The following is an 18,413-nucleotide window of genomic DNA, read 5'->3' on the forward strand; positions in this document are numbered from 1 at the left end:
AACCTTACTTCTGGCAGTGTCTTAAAACATTATGTTCCCTTGTTGCAATAATATTGACAATGATGAGTCTACACAAAGCAATAAAGCTGTACTTTCCACTAACTATCATCAAACGCAGAATATCTCAGAGAGCCTTGAAACCATATCCAGACAGTATTAGCCTCTGTATCTGTACATTAGACAATATAATGGTGTTTCTTCAACTTTGGGTACTTTTACGTTCCAAGGACTGATTCTGTTAAAACTGGTAAAACATTTTTTCTTTTTGTTATATCATGGTCATATGAAACGTTTTATCTCTACTTACATGCTTTTTGTCGCATACCCATGTCCCCCGACATTTAATATTAAAATATAAAAGTCAATCACAAAAATATGAATTTGTACAATTAAATAATAATTTAATATACATAGAATACAATATACACAAACCATTTCTATATTTGTGAAAATAATTTTCCCCAAACAACAGTCATTTACAATGCAACAAGCAATTTTGCCCTATTAAAGTTTTTCAAGTTTCAAGTTTATTTGTTTATTGTTTTTGTTACCAAATAACTTCCTTAAAAATTACAAAAATTCTAATGTGGTGCATGTATGTTCACTATTAGTAGACAAATAGTTAGTTTTGTTAGTGTGAAAAGTGTGTTTTAAGTATTTTAGTTTTTTCTTTTTCTAAAAGTCTACATGCCATGAGTGCCCAGAGATGAACAAACACTTATAATCTTTTGTTCTTTTGTTTAAAAGTTTTTGCAACCTACATCATTTTCTGTCAGGACCACTATCGTCAAAGATGATTGACAATTAGCATACAGTTTGGATTGGCGGTATGGTTCCATTCTGGGCAAGAACTCCCAGTGCATCCATGCAGCCTAGCATGGATGAGAGCAGGGAGAGCAGCGATAACCCCCCAGGGTAAACAGAACAGAGCCAACATAAATGTATTGCAGATATCGTTAAAGTTCAATAATGTTATGTACACATTTTAGAATTAGTCTGATTCAAAGGAGAATCAGAAGGCTGAATCCTGACTGACAGAGGAGGAGTTGGGGATGGAGAAGGGTAATTAGCTATTGAGCAATGCGAAAACTGCTGATACTACTGCGGGACCTTATATATGAATACTTAGATAGGTGTCCTATCCCATAGGTGGATGGGGATCAGCTGAAGGTCAGCTGATGCGAGTTTGACTAACGTGACCTGCCAGAACTAACACTACCCTTGATTTTTAAATCTATAAAAATCACATATATGGTAACATAATGTAACAAACCGTTTGACTTCAGGTTGCCTTTATATGACGTAGTGTCACTACAGAACAGTAAAATATCACGATATCCATATGTTTCAGATTAGCGGTACAGACTGTAATTTCACTGGACTATTTCCCTCATTTCAAACACTGAGGAGTAAACAGACACGTAATACCTTGTGTTATTAGGAATTTCCTTCAGGCATGTTGAAGGGAGCCCTGCGCTCAGCAGAGGGTGGTGTGTTGATGTTGATGTCAGCATGGAGCGAGTCGAGGATCAGCCTGCTGGGACTTCCATTGGGATGACAGCTGATCCCGCCGTGGCGTAGATAACCATCGAGATCGGATTAACTGCAACGCGTGAGCCAAGTAATGACAGGCGGGAGAAACGCCTGTTGCCCTCATTTGATGTTTGATTTCTAAGAAACATTGAACGTTAATGGCAGAAGGGAAACGAGCACGAGCATCCACTGGAAAGTTCCCTTGCTGTCGGTTTTTAGTTGAGCCTTTCAGCAACGCAGTCTAATCGCATTGAGGGCATTTGTGATCACACAGGTAAATGAAATCTTGTATTTAATCCTGTATGAAGCTCGTAGTATTGTAGTGGTTTTAATGATAGCCTCGGTTACATCCTGAACTGAAGATAAATCGCGAGTGGTTCAGTTAACATTGTGTCTTCTGCTATACTGCTGTATTTCGCTTAAATAGCGGTGCTGAGGGAATTGCGTATCATATATTTGTCCAGCATCGACCAACATGCACATCTATTTACTTTTTTCCATTATAAAACACGATTATCCGCTAGTGCTGTTGATTTCGAGTCTTTTTAGTGATTCGAATCGTCTGAATTGATTCGTTCTGTTGCTCTTTCAACAGGTCACACTGTTACAGTCAATGAGTCTCTTTTGTGAGTGAGTCACTGATTGAATCTTCGCTCAACCGATTCGTTAAAAGTCATTAATGATCAAAAAGCTGAGAGTGATACACAAAACTTTGAGTAGTTCAGTTAAAGGGGTCATATGATGCGATTTCAAGTTTTCCTTTGCGTATTAGTTCAGGAAGTCCATTCAGTGACATTCTTCAGTGAGCTATATATACAAAAAAAGGAAAAACTTAAACCAGCTTAAGATATTTAGCTGGTCTAAGCTGGTTTAAGGTGGTGGTCTCACAGCCTGGCCAGGCTGAAGGTACACTGGTTTTATGAGTCTTAACTGGTTGACAACCCAGTTTCCTGACCAGTTGAAATAGCTAAAATCAGCAAACAGACAAACCGGATCAAGCTTGGACGCCAGCAAACCAGCTTAGACAAGGATGTGTTTTTAAGCAGGGTTAGGTGTACTTACATTTGCAGGAAAGCATGAATCATTTATTCAAATGTGGTGACTCTGTGGCAACTATGGTAAACCACAAATATCCATATCAATCAAACTGAACAGTAACAGTATATGTTTTGAAGGACCACAAGCCAATTGAAACCGCATGTAGGTTTGATGATGTCCAGTCAGTTGTCTCTCTTGCTGTGACAGCAGTAGTGTGTCAGACTTTGGGACACCATTCATTCACCTAAATCAAACTATGTGTGCTATTCATCAGCGCAGAATACACTTGTATAGGTGTTGGCCAGCGTAACGGTGCTGTATTTACCAAAAGATTAACGGAACGCTCTTATTTGTCTGTTTTGAAATCCAATGTACTCAAACATTGTTGTGTTGTTTGTCATTCAGACCTCTGATACAGTTAGTACCTGTGAAACTGGTTTAGGCCTTTTTCTTTAGAGTTTTCAGTAGACAATGATGTTACAAATATGCACTAACAACAAGACAAGCAGGATACAAAACGGATACAGAACAGATGTTTGAATTATTCTAAATATTCTGCCTCAATATTTTTTTTTTTCAAATTTCTCACCATTGACTCACTATGGGCCAGCATCATCAGATACAAAAATAATGTTTCAATTATTTACTATTGTATTGAAAAATAAGTGTTGACAAACATTTGTCAATGAATAAATTAAGACTACAGGATGGTTTCAAACTGATATTAAGCTAAGTTTATTGAATTATTATCATTACAATATATAAACATAAAATAAAACATAAACAAAGTCTTATATTGCTGACAAAATAACCATTTTTTTTATATCACACAGAAATTAAATGATGTACCCATTTTTCTGGCATTGCAAGCTATTAATTGGACCTAGAATGACATGCAAAATATTAAAAAATATTATTATATACCAAAATTGTGTATAACTATAAAAAGTTTATATATATGATTAGAAATGAATATTATATATGTAATTTTATATACATAAAATTAAAATTTATAAAGAAAAATAAAATTATAAATAGAGAAAGAGAGCTCAGTGTATGAATAAGCTGTTTTGTAGCAGTTACTGTTAGTGCTCCTTGGAATATATTTGAATACAGTATAAATGCTCCATCAGTGTGTAGGTGTTGTTGTAGAAAACTATGTGTAGATTAGAATACGTTCCTTGTTGCACGTGGAGGGTTTGAATTATTAATATAGACAGCAGTAGTATTCTCTGTCTATGCTTGTCATTCAAGCCTTGTTATGTTGATATTATAAGAAGTAGCTTGTATATGAAACATGACAGCAGCTAATACATTGATGCACTACTACAGCTGTCCTGCAAAACATCACCTGCCTCTCAAAATTGTATTTGTGATTTTACAGAGGCCGCTGTTGACCTGCCTCCATTACCAGATGTCATTTTGATTAGATTCGCTGTAGAGTGCAGGCTATGTTCATAACATGTAGAGACTTCACTCCACTCCACTGTAGCCCAGAGAAAAGAAAGTTGGGAACATTCCTGGCATTCTTTTCCAGCCACAACTGACGTTGGAAAAATGACATCTTAAATCATCAGGGAATAGAGATTTGGCATTGTCTGTATGAGAGAGCATTATTGTCCCCTGAAACTCCTTGACTCAACAGTAAGCTTACATTGCATCTCTCAGCCCGTGCACTGTAATTGATATCAGTTTGTTTTATGTCATGTGCACCATTCAGATTCAGTGGATACTACTATTACTATAGCGCAACAACTGATGGCTGCCAAACACCAGCTGTGTTCTTGGGACCTTGTGTTGCTCGTATTGCACATGGATCTAAATGACACCTCTCTCAACGAGTCAGTGATAACATATGACTTTGTGTTGTCTAAATGACAAAGTAAGTCAAAATAGTATTATATGTGGTAAATTGTAAAGTTCTGTATTGTGGTCTCTATAGAGTTGTTTCAGTTTGCTCAATTTCATGATAAGTTACAAATTCTGTTGATTCATATGCATCATGCTGGAAACAGTTTTTGGAATTGTAAATCAATTGTTTTGAGTATTAATGGGTTTAAAATGCTATCATGATTAGATAATTGTCATTCGTTATTTAAAAATATAACAAAATAAATATTAAAGTAGTTACAGTATATGCGCAAATGAATAGAAACAGTGCAGCATGTTTGTGCCCTCACAGTTCTCAAAAATAGGCTATTATGGCATATGGAATACTTTTATCATTAATCAAAATCGAATTGAATTACATTGCAAATAAAATCAAATAATTCTGAATTTGCAAAATCGTTCTTGAGTCCAATCGAAAACCTACAGTATGACTCATGAATAAAATGCAATCAAAATAAATTCCATTGTTGAATCAAATTTATATTGAATCAAATCAAAAACCTGTCAAATTTAATTGAATTTCATTGCAAATAGAATCAAATAATTCTCAATTTGCAAAATCGTTCTTGAATCCAATCAAAAACCTATGAATCATGAGTAGAATTGAATCAAAATAAATTCCATTGTTGGTTGAATTAGATTGATTTTGAATCGGATCAGAAACCTATGAATTGTGAATCAAAATGAATCTCATTTAATCAGGAAATAGAATTGTTCTCTGTTTGCATAAAGTATTATTGAATCGAAAACCTGTGAATCGAACTGGGGTGCATTTCCCAAAATCATTGTTAGCTAACTATGGTCGTTAGTTCCATTGAACTCTACCGGTAATGACGGAATTTGCGACCATACTTGCTTTTGGGAAACGCACCCCAGATTAGCTGTTTACCCAAAGATTCACACACCTATGGCCAGGGACGCAGGAAGTAGGGGTGCTGAGGGGGCTGCAGCACCCCCTGTTTTCACATGGTTGCAAATGCAACGCCTTCCCGCGCCCCTGCCTGTGGCCAACTAAACATCTTTTATACTTCTGAGTATTTTTTTTTCTGTCAAATGATGGCCCTATGTAAAGTAATTAGGGATATGCCGGTATCAAATTTTCATGTTGCGATTAATTGCTAATGCTTTTATCACGGTGTACGGTATTAAGAATCAAAACGCTTTCAAACAATATCTAGGGCATGTTGTAGTCCAGATTAAAATGTAAAAAAAGTTTGAAAATAAATAGCCTATGAAGTCTAAATATTTAAGTATTTGGTGCTGTGATGAACATCATAGCAAATACACAAATCTGAATGGCTGTTTAAATTATTTAAACACGATTCAGAAACAGAAAGTAGTGCAGCTGCTTTGTTTACAGGGTTTCATTTAAATGAATTATTATTATTATTATTATTATTATTTCTGCAGTTTAGCGCCATCTGCTGTCAGAGAGTGAAAGTGCGCTTTCATCCAGAGCGTCTCTCACATGTTCCGCCATGTGCTTCTCGTCCGTGCTTATTTACATCAGTGCGCAGGAGTCTTTCAGGCAGCATACAGCGGTGTTGTGCATTTTGACCAGTTGATGGGAAAAGTATTCTTAAAATGCATTCAAAATTCTGAATAACTTGTAATATATAATTATTCACGGTATTTAGAAGAGCCCACGATAACAATATCGTGCATATTCATTACCGTGATATATCGCATTACGGAATACCGGCACAAGTCTAAAAGTAATACTTGTTTCAATACTTGTAATACTTGTAAAGTAAAACTTGTTTCAGATCCTTATTTCACTAATGCAAGTTGCTCTGAGCTTCATAAATGGTAACAGGAACCATCACTGTCCAAAAGGGTGCTTCCTTGTGGTATTTTAGGTGTTTCACATTCTCATAGATAATTGTTTGATAGTTTTGTCTTGTTTTTCTTGAATGTTCTGTGGAAAAACATTCCTTTTTGCAAATCATTTGAGCTTCTTTAAGCCTGAGCGGTGGGCCGTAGTCCAGTAGCCTCATTAGATGCTCTGTAGTCTGTAGTAGATTGTCTTCTGCATAGCCTGTAAATAAAGAACAGCCTCTCAAGGTTGTGTTTGTGGGGGGAGGTGTGTCTGGGAGAATGTGACATTTCAGAAAGTCCTCTCTCACACAGGCTTGCAAACCTCTTGGTCTCCACAGTAACCGTGTCCATCTGGGTTGTGCTTCTCAAGACCGTGTTTGTACAGGGAAAGTTCCCCATGCATGGTCTCTTGTGAACCTTGGATTTCCCCATAAAACTCCATTCGGACCTGCCAAAGATACACCTCCCATGCTCGTTTTTGAGAAGTCAGCCTAGAAACATTGCACACAGAGAAAGCAATGGAATGAGGAAGTTTGGGTGCTCTGAGAAGGGGACTAAGTGCCGTGCGAGAGTGTTTAGAGAAAGAGATAGCTTTAGCTCTGCTGTCTTAAATTACTTAGAAGCAAAGCAGAAGCCTTGAGAAACACAGAAGTTAGAAAACGTGTAAATGACATTTGAATACTGCTTTAAAGGGGCAGTAGTTACAAAAATGAATCTTCTGTCATTATTTCTTCACCCTCATGTAATTTGACTTACATTCTGAAGGAGAAATTCTCAAGGAGAAATTCTGAAGACCGTGCTAGTTGCTCTTAGTCTTTACCATGCAGTTACATTGAATAGGGGACTGAAGCATTCAGATTTCGAAAATGGACTATAAATGTATAAAAAAAATTGTCCATGTTTGTCTAAAGGCTTGTGCACACCGGGACGAATATTGCGCGCGATTATCGCCGACGTTTAACGCCTCGTGACTAAACAAAGGGCGCCAATGTGATTGTGCACACCGGCACGCCAAACGTCATTTAAAAAAAAAAATGCATCGGGCTTGTTTTTTTGGTTCAACACACCTCGTTAAAAACTGGCCGACCAATGAGATTAGCGCTTTTGTTCACGTGCCTGGAGCTGCTGAAGTTACAGTAAAACACGACTTGGTGGCGCTCAAGCACAAAACGGTCTTGCCGATTTGATACCTAACAACGAAGAGGAAGTAAGTAGACGAAGAAGAAGCATCGAGGCAAGATGAATGTAGAGCTGGTGGTCTCATTGGTGTCTGAACACAAAGAGCTTTATGACAAACGTGACAGCGACTACAAAAATCTCGATAAGAGGGAGTTGTTATGGAGAGGAATTGCAGATCAAATAGGATATTTTTCATTAAGCGCCATCTAATGTCAGGGAGTGAAATTGCATGTTCACTCGGCTCATCGCCAGTGAAAATCGCTTGGGTATGAACCGAGCGGCAACCTCCCCCTCTCTCTCGTGAAGCCAACAAGGAAGTGACTTAAACTGTAATTCATCAACTGGCCGCTAGAGGCTGGCTGCAAAAGGGAGTCAATCCCATAGACTCCCCATGTTAAAATGCCCAACTTTACAGCAGAAAAAAAACATGTTTACAGCCTGGTTCAAAAAGTGGTTTTGGTCTATATAGCTAATATTGCCCTTCATGACAACTGTGAGGGGGGTGAATATTTTTATAACTCATCCGTTTAAATTATATTAAGCCTGAAAGTTCTGCATAATTAAGGGCGTGGCCACTTGAGTGACAGGTGGATTGCCGCTGCTGTCACCACCGTCGAGCTAGGTGGGCGTGGTTTCAGCAGCCAGCTCCCGCCTCTTTGCCCATTTTCGATTATCCGGGAGTGACGCGCTGCCAAGATGGCGACGGCTGGCTCTGCCTACTTTAGGCTTCAAAACGCTCGTCGGAGGTCTACGGGTTACGTCACGGACACTACGTCCATGTTTTTATACAGTCTATGGTATGAACACACAAGACGCGTCGAAAAATGCTGGCGATAAGCGCGCCCGATAATCGTCCCGGTGTGCACGAGGCTTAATAAACAGACTGAAATTTAAGTTGTGATAATCTTCTCCTTAGTGGGCTATTTATCACTATGAAAAAATCGCTTAGTTGGTGTGTTCAACTCGAGGAGAACCAAATCAGATTCAAAACAAATCATTCAGACTGGTTTTGTAAACCATATCACCCATTTCATTGAAAAGATCTGACAAAAAATGTGTTGTTAAAGTGCCCCTATTATGCCATTTTTAAGGTTGCTAGTATTGTTTTATGAGTCTTCTAAAACAGGTTTACATGCATGCAAGGTCAAAAAACACGTTAGTTTTCTCAAAAAATAGATTTAATTTGACCTCATTTCTAAATGATTCGTAAACGACTCGTGCGAAGCAGTTCAAAGAATCAGTCTCTCTAAACCCCTCCTTTCCTTGAGCCCTCACTGCTGTGATTGGTCAGATGGCACAGTCCTTTGTGATTGGTCCAGAGTCGTAGAGAGATTGGCTCTGGATTGGTCTAACGCGTACAGCGCGTGTCGGAAACGAAACGCCCATTGCCATGATGGTATGACAGCCCTGGAGACTTGTCAATACATAGAAAAGATGGTATCGATTGTACCTTACCAATTCGAGCTGGAGTCTAGTGTAGGATACAGCGTCTTCTCGACATGATGTTAACCACACAGAAATGTTACTGTTTATGGGCGGGCAAGTTAGCAACGTAGAACGTGGGTAGACATTATGCAAATGTGTTACTTCATGACGTAGAGCCGTAACAGAATAAGATTCGAATTCCTGACGACTCGTTTAGGCGATTGCGAGCCGACTCTTTTTTTTGATAGACAATAACTGTATTTATCGTGCACTGTCGGCTTCACAACTTTGGAGATAGTTTATGTTCACATACAGCTACATGACACACTGCATGAAAGGTAATAGTTGAAAAGGCATAATAGGGGCACTTTAATTAATAGGATAGTGCTACTTCGATTATGTCAAAGTTTCCTGAATTAAAACTTACATTTAAGTCTGTTTCATTCACAAAGCTTTTGTATGACGTCAGAAGAATGTACAGTACAGGTGTCTTATGGACCAATTTTATGATATTTTCATGGAGCTTTTGTGTCCTTTTTGATGCTTGAAAGCTTCATTCCTGTTCATTGTAATTGTATGGAAAAGAGCAGTCTTAAATTATGTAGTTTTTGGGCTATTACTTTCATTTAGAGAATAGAATCATTGTAGAACTGAGGATTTGAAAATGTCTTTGCCTTGAAACAGTCTTTTTTCTTACATTGTGTCTCGTAATTATGTGAGTATGAGTTTGTGTCAAGCTTAACAAATTGATGAATTGATGTTTTAGTGTCTCAAAAGCCCTTTCTGTTAAGTAATTGACTGACAGGCAGTTTCGGATACAGCCCACATCCTGTAATAGATATCCTCTTTCATTGGAGTTGTATTGACCTTATTGCTTCTTGTTGTTATTGCATGATTACTTGCCACAACCCTGATCCTTTCAAAATCTACTGCATTTTCTCCCATGCTGAGACAGTTTGAGCTAATCTAGAATGATCTTCATTTAGGGCTGTTTTGAAACGAATGCATTTAAATGCATGCAACACACACGTGCCTGACTGTGGGCACACAAAATGCCAGTGCTGTAAACACCCAACAGTAATATAAAAAGCAGCAGACCTGTGCCACAATATGGAAGCTTCCAGTCCTGAATGTGTGTTGCAATAGCAGAGAGAGGCAGGGCGCGACCCACCTCCCCACATATCTCCCCCCTATTGTTGGCATGAAATCGGACCTGTTCAATAAATAAAAGCAGGCAGTCAGTAGATCGGGTTCCAGAGAGGGAGCACTGCAGGAGAATCGGAAAAAGAGGAAAGGGATGGTTAGAGTTTTTAAGGGAGTGTCTTGGATCAGGAGAGGGATGAGGAAGACGGTTGACGTGTATCCAGGAAAGGATGTTTTTACTTAGACTCCATCCAGGGTTGGATCACAGCTACTCATGACAGTGAATCATACAGAAAGAGAAAGGACAGAGACGTACATGCTTTATCTGAGTTTGGAAAGGGATGATGATATGTACACTTAAAATGTTTATTCCTGTACGCCAGGACAGAGACAGATGCGTGGGTGGGCTTTAGCTGGAGTTTTAAACTGCGCCCTGACTTGACGTCACGCAACAGGTTTCCAGCACGTAATTTGTCCACAAAGAAAATGAAAAATGCTGTGACAACTAAATCAGTCAGTCAGAATATATTGGAAGTTTAAAGTCAACATGAAATGAAAATTGACGCTATGACGCTGTTTTCATGTGACGATTGATCATTCCATGTTATTCTGAGGTAGGGTTTTCCAAACTGGAGTTTGCAAACCCTTGTGGGTTCATGAGGGAACTGCATGAGATTTGTGAGCTTTTGAAAATTAAATAATTAGTTGAATCATAAAAATGCAGAATTAAAATAAATAATTCTAAAATAAATCAATGAAAATGAAACATTAAATATTCTTAAAGATTAAATATTTTATCTATTAACCTACATGTGTGACCATTAATTGTAATCAGAGATTTTATTTTTATTATTATTAAAATATTACGTAAATTTCATGGGTAAATATTTTGTCAAAGTTGTTCGGCTTACAAAAAAGTTTGGGATTCCCTATTCTGAAGGATATAAATGTCTTCGGAATCTTAAATCACAAATGCCTCTATATTTCAACTGAAGTCATCAAGGCCGCCTATTTTTCAACATCTGTCCTCTCTATCACTTCAGATGGTCTTCAAAAAGTCCTGCCCTATATTTTTTCTACCTTTACATTTGCGTTGATTTATTTATAGTGGTCCTATTATGCTATTTTACAAAGTCTTGATTTTGTTTTGGGGGTGTACTAGAACAGGCTCTCATACTTGGTTGTTCGAAAAACACATTATTTTTCACATATTTTACATTATTACAACACCTCTCTCCCCAGTCTGGCATGAACGGCTCGAATAGTTCCTGTATCAAATGAAGGCCCGCCTTCTGAAATACGAAATGTGCTGTGATTGGTTAGCTGGGCCAGTGTGTGTTGTGATTGGCAGCACTCGGCGCCTGGTTGGGAAATGTCATGCCCCTTACCATATCCGCCTGCAAACTTCAGTGTAAATATTGCGTCAAAATCAAATCAATTTGAGCGTGATTTAAACCCGGATGATTGTAACCACTCTTAAGTTCGTCTGCCTTGGGAGAGCTAGTGTGTCTCCGCCTTCTCTAGTGCAGCTCAACCAAGTCTCATCCCATTCGTCGATATTTGTGATATCACAAATCCCGGAAAATATGCGTTGTAGTCCAAACGAGTCGTTCGTTGTAGTTTTTGAAAAGTGATTTCTGTTAAATAAAATAAAACTTCCTTTTGAAGTGTACTTTGAGCTTTGTGACTTTGCACATCTTTTTTATGCTCAAACAGCAACATTACAGAATAACAGAATCAGAATCAGAATGAGCTTTATTGCCAGGTATGTTTTCACATACGAGGAATTTGTTTTCATGACAGAAGCTTCCGCAGTGCAACAGAATGACAGCGACAGAACAAAAACACAGATAATAAAAGAATAATAAATAAATAAATTGAACAAGTAAATAAGGAATAACAATATATCAATTGACAATTGTATGTGCAGGTATATTACAATAGACAGTTTTGTATGTACAGGTATATTATGTGCAAATTTGAAGTGTAGACTAAGTATGTGTGTTAGATAAATAAGTGTATGGGTGTATAAATAGTGTTGTGTGTTCCACAGTTATTGTCAAGTGTTCATGAGATGGATTGCCTGAGGGAAGAAACTGTTCCTGTGTCTGGCCGTTCTGGTGCTCAGTGCTCTGTAGCGTCAACCAGATGGCGAGCACGCCACGGAGGCCGCCATCATCATCGGCGCCATCTTGAGAGCAAAAGTTGAACTAAAGTTGAAAAAGTGAAAAAGCATAATAACTGCCTTTATTCAAAGTGAAATGCATATAGGAGACATTGCAAGCAATTTGTCATGGAGCCAACTAGGGTTGTGCCAATAGATGATATCAAGACAATTATTATTATTATTATTATTAGGCTAGTAATACTGTCTAATTAATATTAGGGCTTATTTGTTCCATTATATTTAGTTTTCTGTGTTTTTACAGTGTTGCGCATTATAACCAATCACACACGATATTGTTGAGCTTATGAATGCAATGGCCAATCAGAGGCGTTCAGATGAGTTATTAGTTAGTGTTTTTGTTCAGCACGCACTGACTATTTCTTACTCGCAAATTCTCTCATCATAAACAACAAAGTGCAGATGTACGTGCAATGCAAGTATAAGAGATTTATTCATCATACAATGTAGACAGCTTCACTTATTAAAACAGGAGTGTTTTTTAAAGTGCATAAACTCGCTCTAGACTGAGTAAGTGATGATGTTCTTTGGTAATGAAAATGTTCTTTGCTCGTTTTCTGTAGCTGCCTTTTGAATAACTGAGGAAATGTAAGCCTTGTTATGATTAGTAACTTACTATGTTTCTATTGAATTGGTATAATGTTAAATACAAATTCAGTCACATTAAAAACATTAGGCTGTTTTTAGCCTTACACTGCAGTTGGTTCGCTTTCCGACAATGAAACTAAGTAAATAAATAATTAAATAAATTAGAACGATAATATCGTGTATCGGCAATCTCACAGGCTGACATTATGACAATATGAAAATTGAGCATATCGCCCAACACTATAGCCAACATTATTCATTGGAATAACCATTGTGCATAATAAGTCATAATAAGTCTGAAAGACCCTAAAAAATCTTAGCATGAAAGTTAAAATTGACACATCATGTCATTATTAATATACAGTTTTGTGGAGCAGGATTTTGGAACAGTGAGATTTAACTCTGGTGTCTTGTTGGGGTCACAGCTAGTTGGAAGAAAAACCTTATCATGGAAAAAGAGGTTTTCTGCCAACAGTTTATACCGAAGTCAGTTTATTCAGAGATGAGCAGCAAAGAGAAATACATTGTATTAGTAGTTGTGATCTAGTGTGAGGGCGGCACGTGACCTGCTCAAACATAGATAAACAACAGCGATGTTGTCACATTAATCCTCAATACTGAATCTTTCGTCTGATGCACAGTTGCTTCTTTGTCTTAATGCCAGCTGTTTGTGTGTGTGTGTGAGAGAGTGTGTGACCCCTTTGAAAGACTGCAGAGTGCGTGTTTACAAAGCTGTCTGTCGTTATACCACCACTGTCACTCCAGTGCCAAGTGTCTCATTCACACACAAATAAAGAGACCCTCTCTTTCTTTCACTAGTTTGCTTTGTTCATTCATCTTTATTTATTAGCCTGAGATTTGCTCATCATTTCTTTTTCATGTTTTCGATGACCTTAAAATTCAAATGAACTTGTCCTAGCATTGGCATTTGATTGTGTCATTAAAACAATTTCAGCATTGATTCAGCAGGGCATGGTTTCTTATTATTCATGGTTTTAGAATTAGAATGAGCTTTTATTGGTGAGATGGACTGAATGGATTGCTGTAGGAAAGTAGAGTTTTGTTTGTTTTTTTATCGTATCAGTCAGCATTGTATATTTAATTGTGCATGTTCATTTCCCATTTTTACAATTAGATTAACTTTGCAACCATAAAATAATTTAATAACACTGTTAAATATAATCTTGAAGGGCTGGGCGATATAGCTAAAAAATTTATCAACGATATAATGTTTCATATCGTTCGGTATCGATAATTATTGAAATTTTTTATAACCTTTTTTAAAACAAAGAGCAATAGAAAAAAATGTTTAAATTTAACCACTGTATTTTTAAATTAACCCAATTTATTGAGACAAATAACAAATATTTTTTTGTTTTAACAGTCAAACACACAATAAAAATTAAACAAATATCTAATTTGTAATGTTTTATATGCAGATTAAATAGATTTTAAGGAAACTTTTGTCTTGTCTCACAAGGCCACAGGAGGGCGCAATGAGCAAAATAATGCAGCACATATTGTCAACACATGGAAATAACTGTCTATAAAAAAATGTGCATTACGTCTAAATTAACTCATATAAATCAAATATAATTTCGTAAATTGCATAAACAATTATAAACAAAACAGTATCATGTATTTATGCATTGCTTAATACAAAAGATCTTCTCCGCATTGAGCTACTATATTTCTCTAATATTTTGAATGCATAACGCAGCAACTGCGCGTGCTCGTGGGCTAGACTAACAAAACATTAAAATGCAACAGCGTCACTTACATCATCACCGCATCTTGTGCCACTGATGACGCTCCCTGATGCAGTCCTAACATTCAAATGCAAATGTTTATTTTAAATTCGACTAATATACATTTTTTTATTCACAATCTTCTCATCACAGGCAGGCACAGCACTCAATTCAGCATGTGTTCGTGTTTGTGTGTGCTGTCTGCGTCACTCACAGCTAGTGGTCAACCGATATATCGCCATGGCCGATTTATCGGCCGATATTTGGCATTTTTCAAATATCGGCATCGGCCGGTAAGTTTTTCTGCTTGGCCGATGTGTTCGAGGCGGGACTTTTATTTTAACAGCGCTGAGAATGGCAGCGCCTGAGCACACAGTGCTCACGTTCTCCCTCTTGTTTACTGTCGTTGTTAACAGTTCTGTCTAATATGGATAGAAGTCTGTCTAATAATCAGATAGAACGGTTAAACAAAGGAATTAATGTATACAAAAAGTATTATAACGATTGCTTTTATATTATTAGTAATAGAAAGGCAAACATTATAATACTTTCTCATTTGCCGTCAGCATTAAGCAAATACGCATTTATATAATTTAAACAAAACTTTGAATGACTAATGAACATTTAATTTCACAAACCTTGCAAACTTAGTTGAATCCAGCTGTGAGATCTTGTGAAGTGTGCGTTTTTATCCAGCATGATCGTGTGTTCTCTGTGTAACGGTCGGTCCGTGTGAATTGAATGCTTTAAACTTTAAACTCGTGATTTCAAATTATGCTGCGCTTTATGCCTTTAATAAATTCGACTAATATTATTTTTTTATTCACAATCTTCTCATCACAGGCAGGCACAGCACTCAATTCAGCATGTGTTCGTGTTTGTGTGTGCTGTCTGCGTCACTCACAGCTAGTGGTCAACCGATATATCGCCATGGCCGATTTATCGGCCGATATTTGGCATTTTTCAAATATCGGCATCGGCCGGTAGAATTTCTTAAATATTAATTTAAGAATGAAATACAAATTATATCGGCTACCCTGCTTTCCAAGATATCGGCATCAGCATCGGCTGTCAAAAAACCAATATCGATTGACCACTACTCACAGCACGTGCCTATATCGTGCACTATATCGAACATTTTTTATATCGTTATCGAAGAAGGTGTACCGTCGATAAATATCGATACCGTTTTATCGCCCAGGCCTACAAAGTTGAACAAATCTCAGAAATATGAACATCCATTTTTATACTGTACATTATAATGTTGTGTTCCCTAAATTCCCTTGTAGCATTTAAAACAATTAAAATTTTTAATGTTTTAATTAGTTTATATGACCAAATAGTATAGAGTTTTTTGTGATAAATCAGGCCTGATCGATCTAATCTGGCCGAGGCAGAAAAAGGGCGAGTCTCATAAGAGAAGATTTTTATCTGACTAACTGCTCAAATATTGTTTTAGAACAGAATGCATTTAAGTGTTCAGCCTGTAGCCAAGATAAACATGCAATGATTTAAGCATTATTGGATTCAGCTGAATTCTGTTGAACAGATTTTCTTTGGAATTGTTGGATAACAAATTAATTTATGAGAAAGTATTGAACTTAAGGGTCTATTAAAATTTTAGTGAACAGACTTGTTGTTCTCTCGTAATCCAGTGCAAGCCTTTTTTTTTGTTGTTTTACACCTGTGTTTGAGGTGTGTGCCAGCAGAAACCTTCCTTCCTTCTCCTACCTGGACAACGAGTGATCTTTACTAGAGTACTAATCTGGCTTAGTGTCCTCCTCACCTCACAGCAGGACCATATGTCTGCTTGTTTCTGTATTACTGAATGCTCTGTGTGACAGTGGCACATGAAGGAGAGTGTCCTTCAGTCTTAACTTCTGATCACAGGAAAATGGAGTCCATGTGTTGTTTAACAAAACCACAGATACATCTGAAATAAAAAGCGTGTTTTCCTGGGCACAAGAAAACGTGAGTTAAAATATTTCATATTTAACCAAACCTGACATTATAAATGTTAAATGCAACGATGTTCTCATGTTCTCATAATGGCGATTTCTTTGTATGCATTATTTGCAATTTGAGCTTCAGATACACTTGATCATGTCCTGTTTCTGCACTAATTCTTAAAAATGGGTGGGGTGACTTAAGTATGAAGTTCTGCTTCAACCTGCCTGGATTATCACTAGTTAGCAGCACCACATAGAATGTAGAAGTTAGTTAAAAAAACAGGCCGTCTGCCACTTTTCTTAGGATATTTGGGAGCATTCTGGATTGCCCGTTAGTTATGAAAGTGTTGAGCAAGGAATAACTTGTCACATTTGCCAAATGTGTTTAATAAAAGGCAACCACTGCTTCTATTACCACATTTCCACTCATCTGTACACACATCACCCATCTGTCTCAGAGGAACTGAGTTAGACAAACTGGGAGAAATCAAGAAACAACACATTGCTTCTGGATTCAAAAAGCCTTTCCAGCTATTTTTTTTTCCGTAATATACTGTAACTAATGCATAAATACAAATACACAAATATTTGTATACAAATACACAATTATAATAAAATTATACATTTAAAAAATCTCTTTTAAATATATTTTAATACATTATTTTATTATATATTTACTATTAATTAATATAATTAAAAATATACAGTAAAATAGTTTACTAGTAAATGTTTTGATTAAACTGGAAATTCAAGGCATGATTATTTTTGCGTACTAGATTTCTGAAACAGCTGTGTCATAAAATCTCACAATAATCTTGGAGGATTGTTAAATGTCTAGCTGCAGGTAGACTGTAAGGACATGCCAGTTCTCTGATGTTCAGATATGATGACTCGCATGAGCTGACTCGTCAGCTGGAAATATCCAGCACTCATTGGAATCTTGCTCTGGGATCTCTTTTTTTCCCCCTCAACAATAAAGGAAAGAGACGTACTGTTACTCATCCACTATTACACACACAGTCACAGTTTCTGTGGCTTTTTCCTCATGTCTAAACATGTTCATGTTGGTTCTTCCTTCATTGACAGCAACTTATTTAGTCTGCTTATTGAAGTGGCACGCAGAGAGTGTGCCGATGACTGAAATCCATTTCTGAGTCAACAAGTCTCTAATTTTCCATTGTTTCAGAGGGTGTTGATCAGAACAGCAGATCAGGACATAGGGAAGAATGCAAAATGCCTGAAATCATTTTACCCAGTTAGTGTTCTGGTTTCACTTATTTCCCCTTGTCAAAGCAACAAATACTCTGAATCTTTTAGAGAAACAATGTATGCATGTGTGTTTGACCCAACAGATTTTAGCTGATTATAAGGGTTATTTAAACACCCTCAGTAATGTTAAGGGTATATTTAAGGTTCACCCTCTCTCGTGAGGCTTAAAGCTTTGATACTCCCTCATATTCTTGAGTTACGTCAGTGCATTCTTTCTGTAACTGACACACATTTGCTGTGTCCAAAATCAAAAGCAGCTGCCTGTCTTCCTAGTCCGTCAGTCACTTAATAGGCAGCATTTTAGTATAAAGCGCCTTTTTTAAGGTTTTAGACTGATTTGCATTTTAGGCTGGTTTAGTGCTGTCAAATGATTTATCACAATTAATCGCATCCAAAATAAAAGTTTTTGTTTCCATAATATATATGTGTGTACTGTGTATATTTATTATGTATATATAAATACACACACACATGCATGTATATATTTAAGAAAAATATTTTATTTGTATATTAAATATATTTATATATAATATAAATGATATAAATATAAATATATACATGTAAATATTTTCAAATTATATACTGTATCTGTGTGTATTTATATATACATAATAAATATACACAGTACACACACATATATTATGTAAA

At 36.8% G+C, this 18,413-nt stretch overlaps 1 protein-coding gene across 1 annotated transcript in view; it reads left to right on the forward strand.

Moving 5' to 3' along the window:
- The first annotated feature begins 1,457 nt into the window (after positions 1 to 1,457).
- Positions 1,458 to 18,413, forward strand: part of LOC107702462 (dynamin-binding protein-like) — a 60,297-nt gene continuing 43,341 nt past the window's right edge. The window contains exon 1 of the mRNA XM_016504795.1: positions 1,458 to 1,807. The gene's annotated coding sequence lies outside the window, so the exon portion shown is untranslated. The remainder of the gene's footprint in view (positions 1,808 to 18,413) is intronic.

The sequence above is a fragment of the Sinocyclocheilus anshuiensis genome, unplaced genomic scaffold (assembly GCF_001515605.1).
Source record: "Sinocyclocheilus anshuiensis isolate Anshui unplaced genomic scaffold, SAMN03320099.WGS_v1.1 scaffold190, whole genome shotgun sequence".
In the NCBI taxonomy this organism is placed as follows: domain Eukaryota; kingdom Metazoa; phylum Chordata; class Actinopteri; order Cypriniformes; family Cyprinidae; genus Sinocyclocheilus; species Sinocyclocheilus anshuiensis.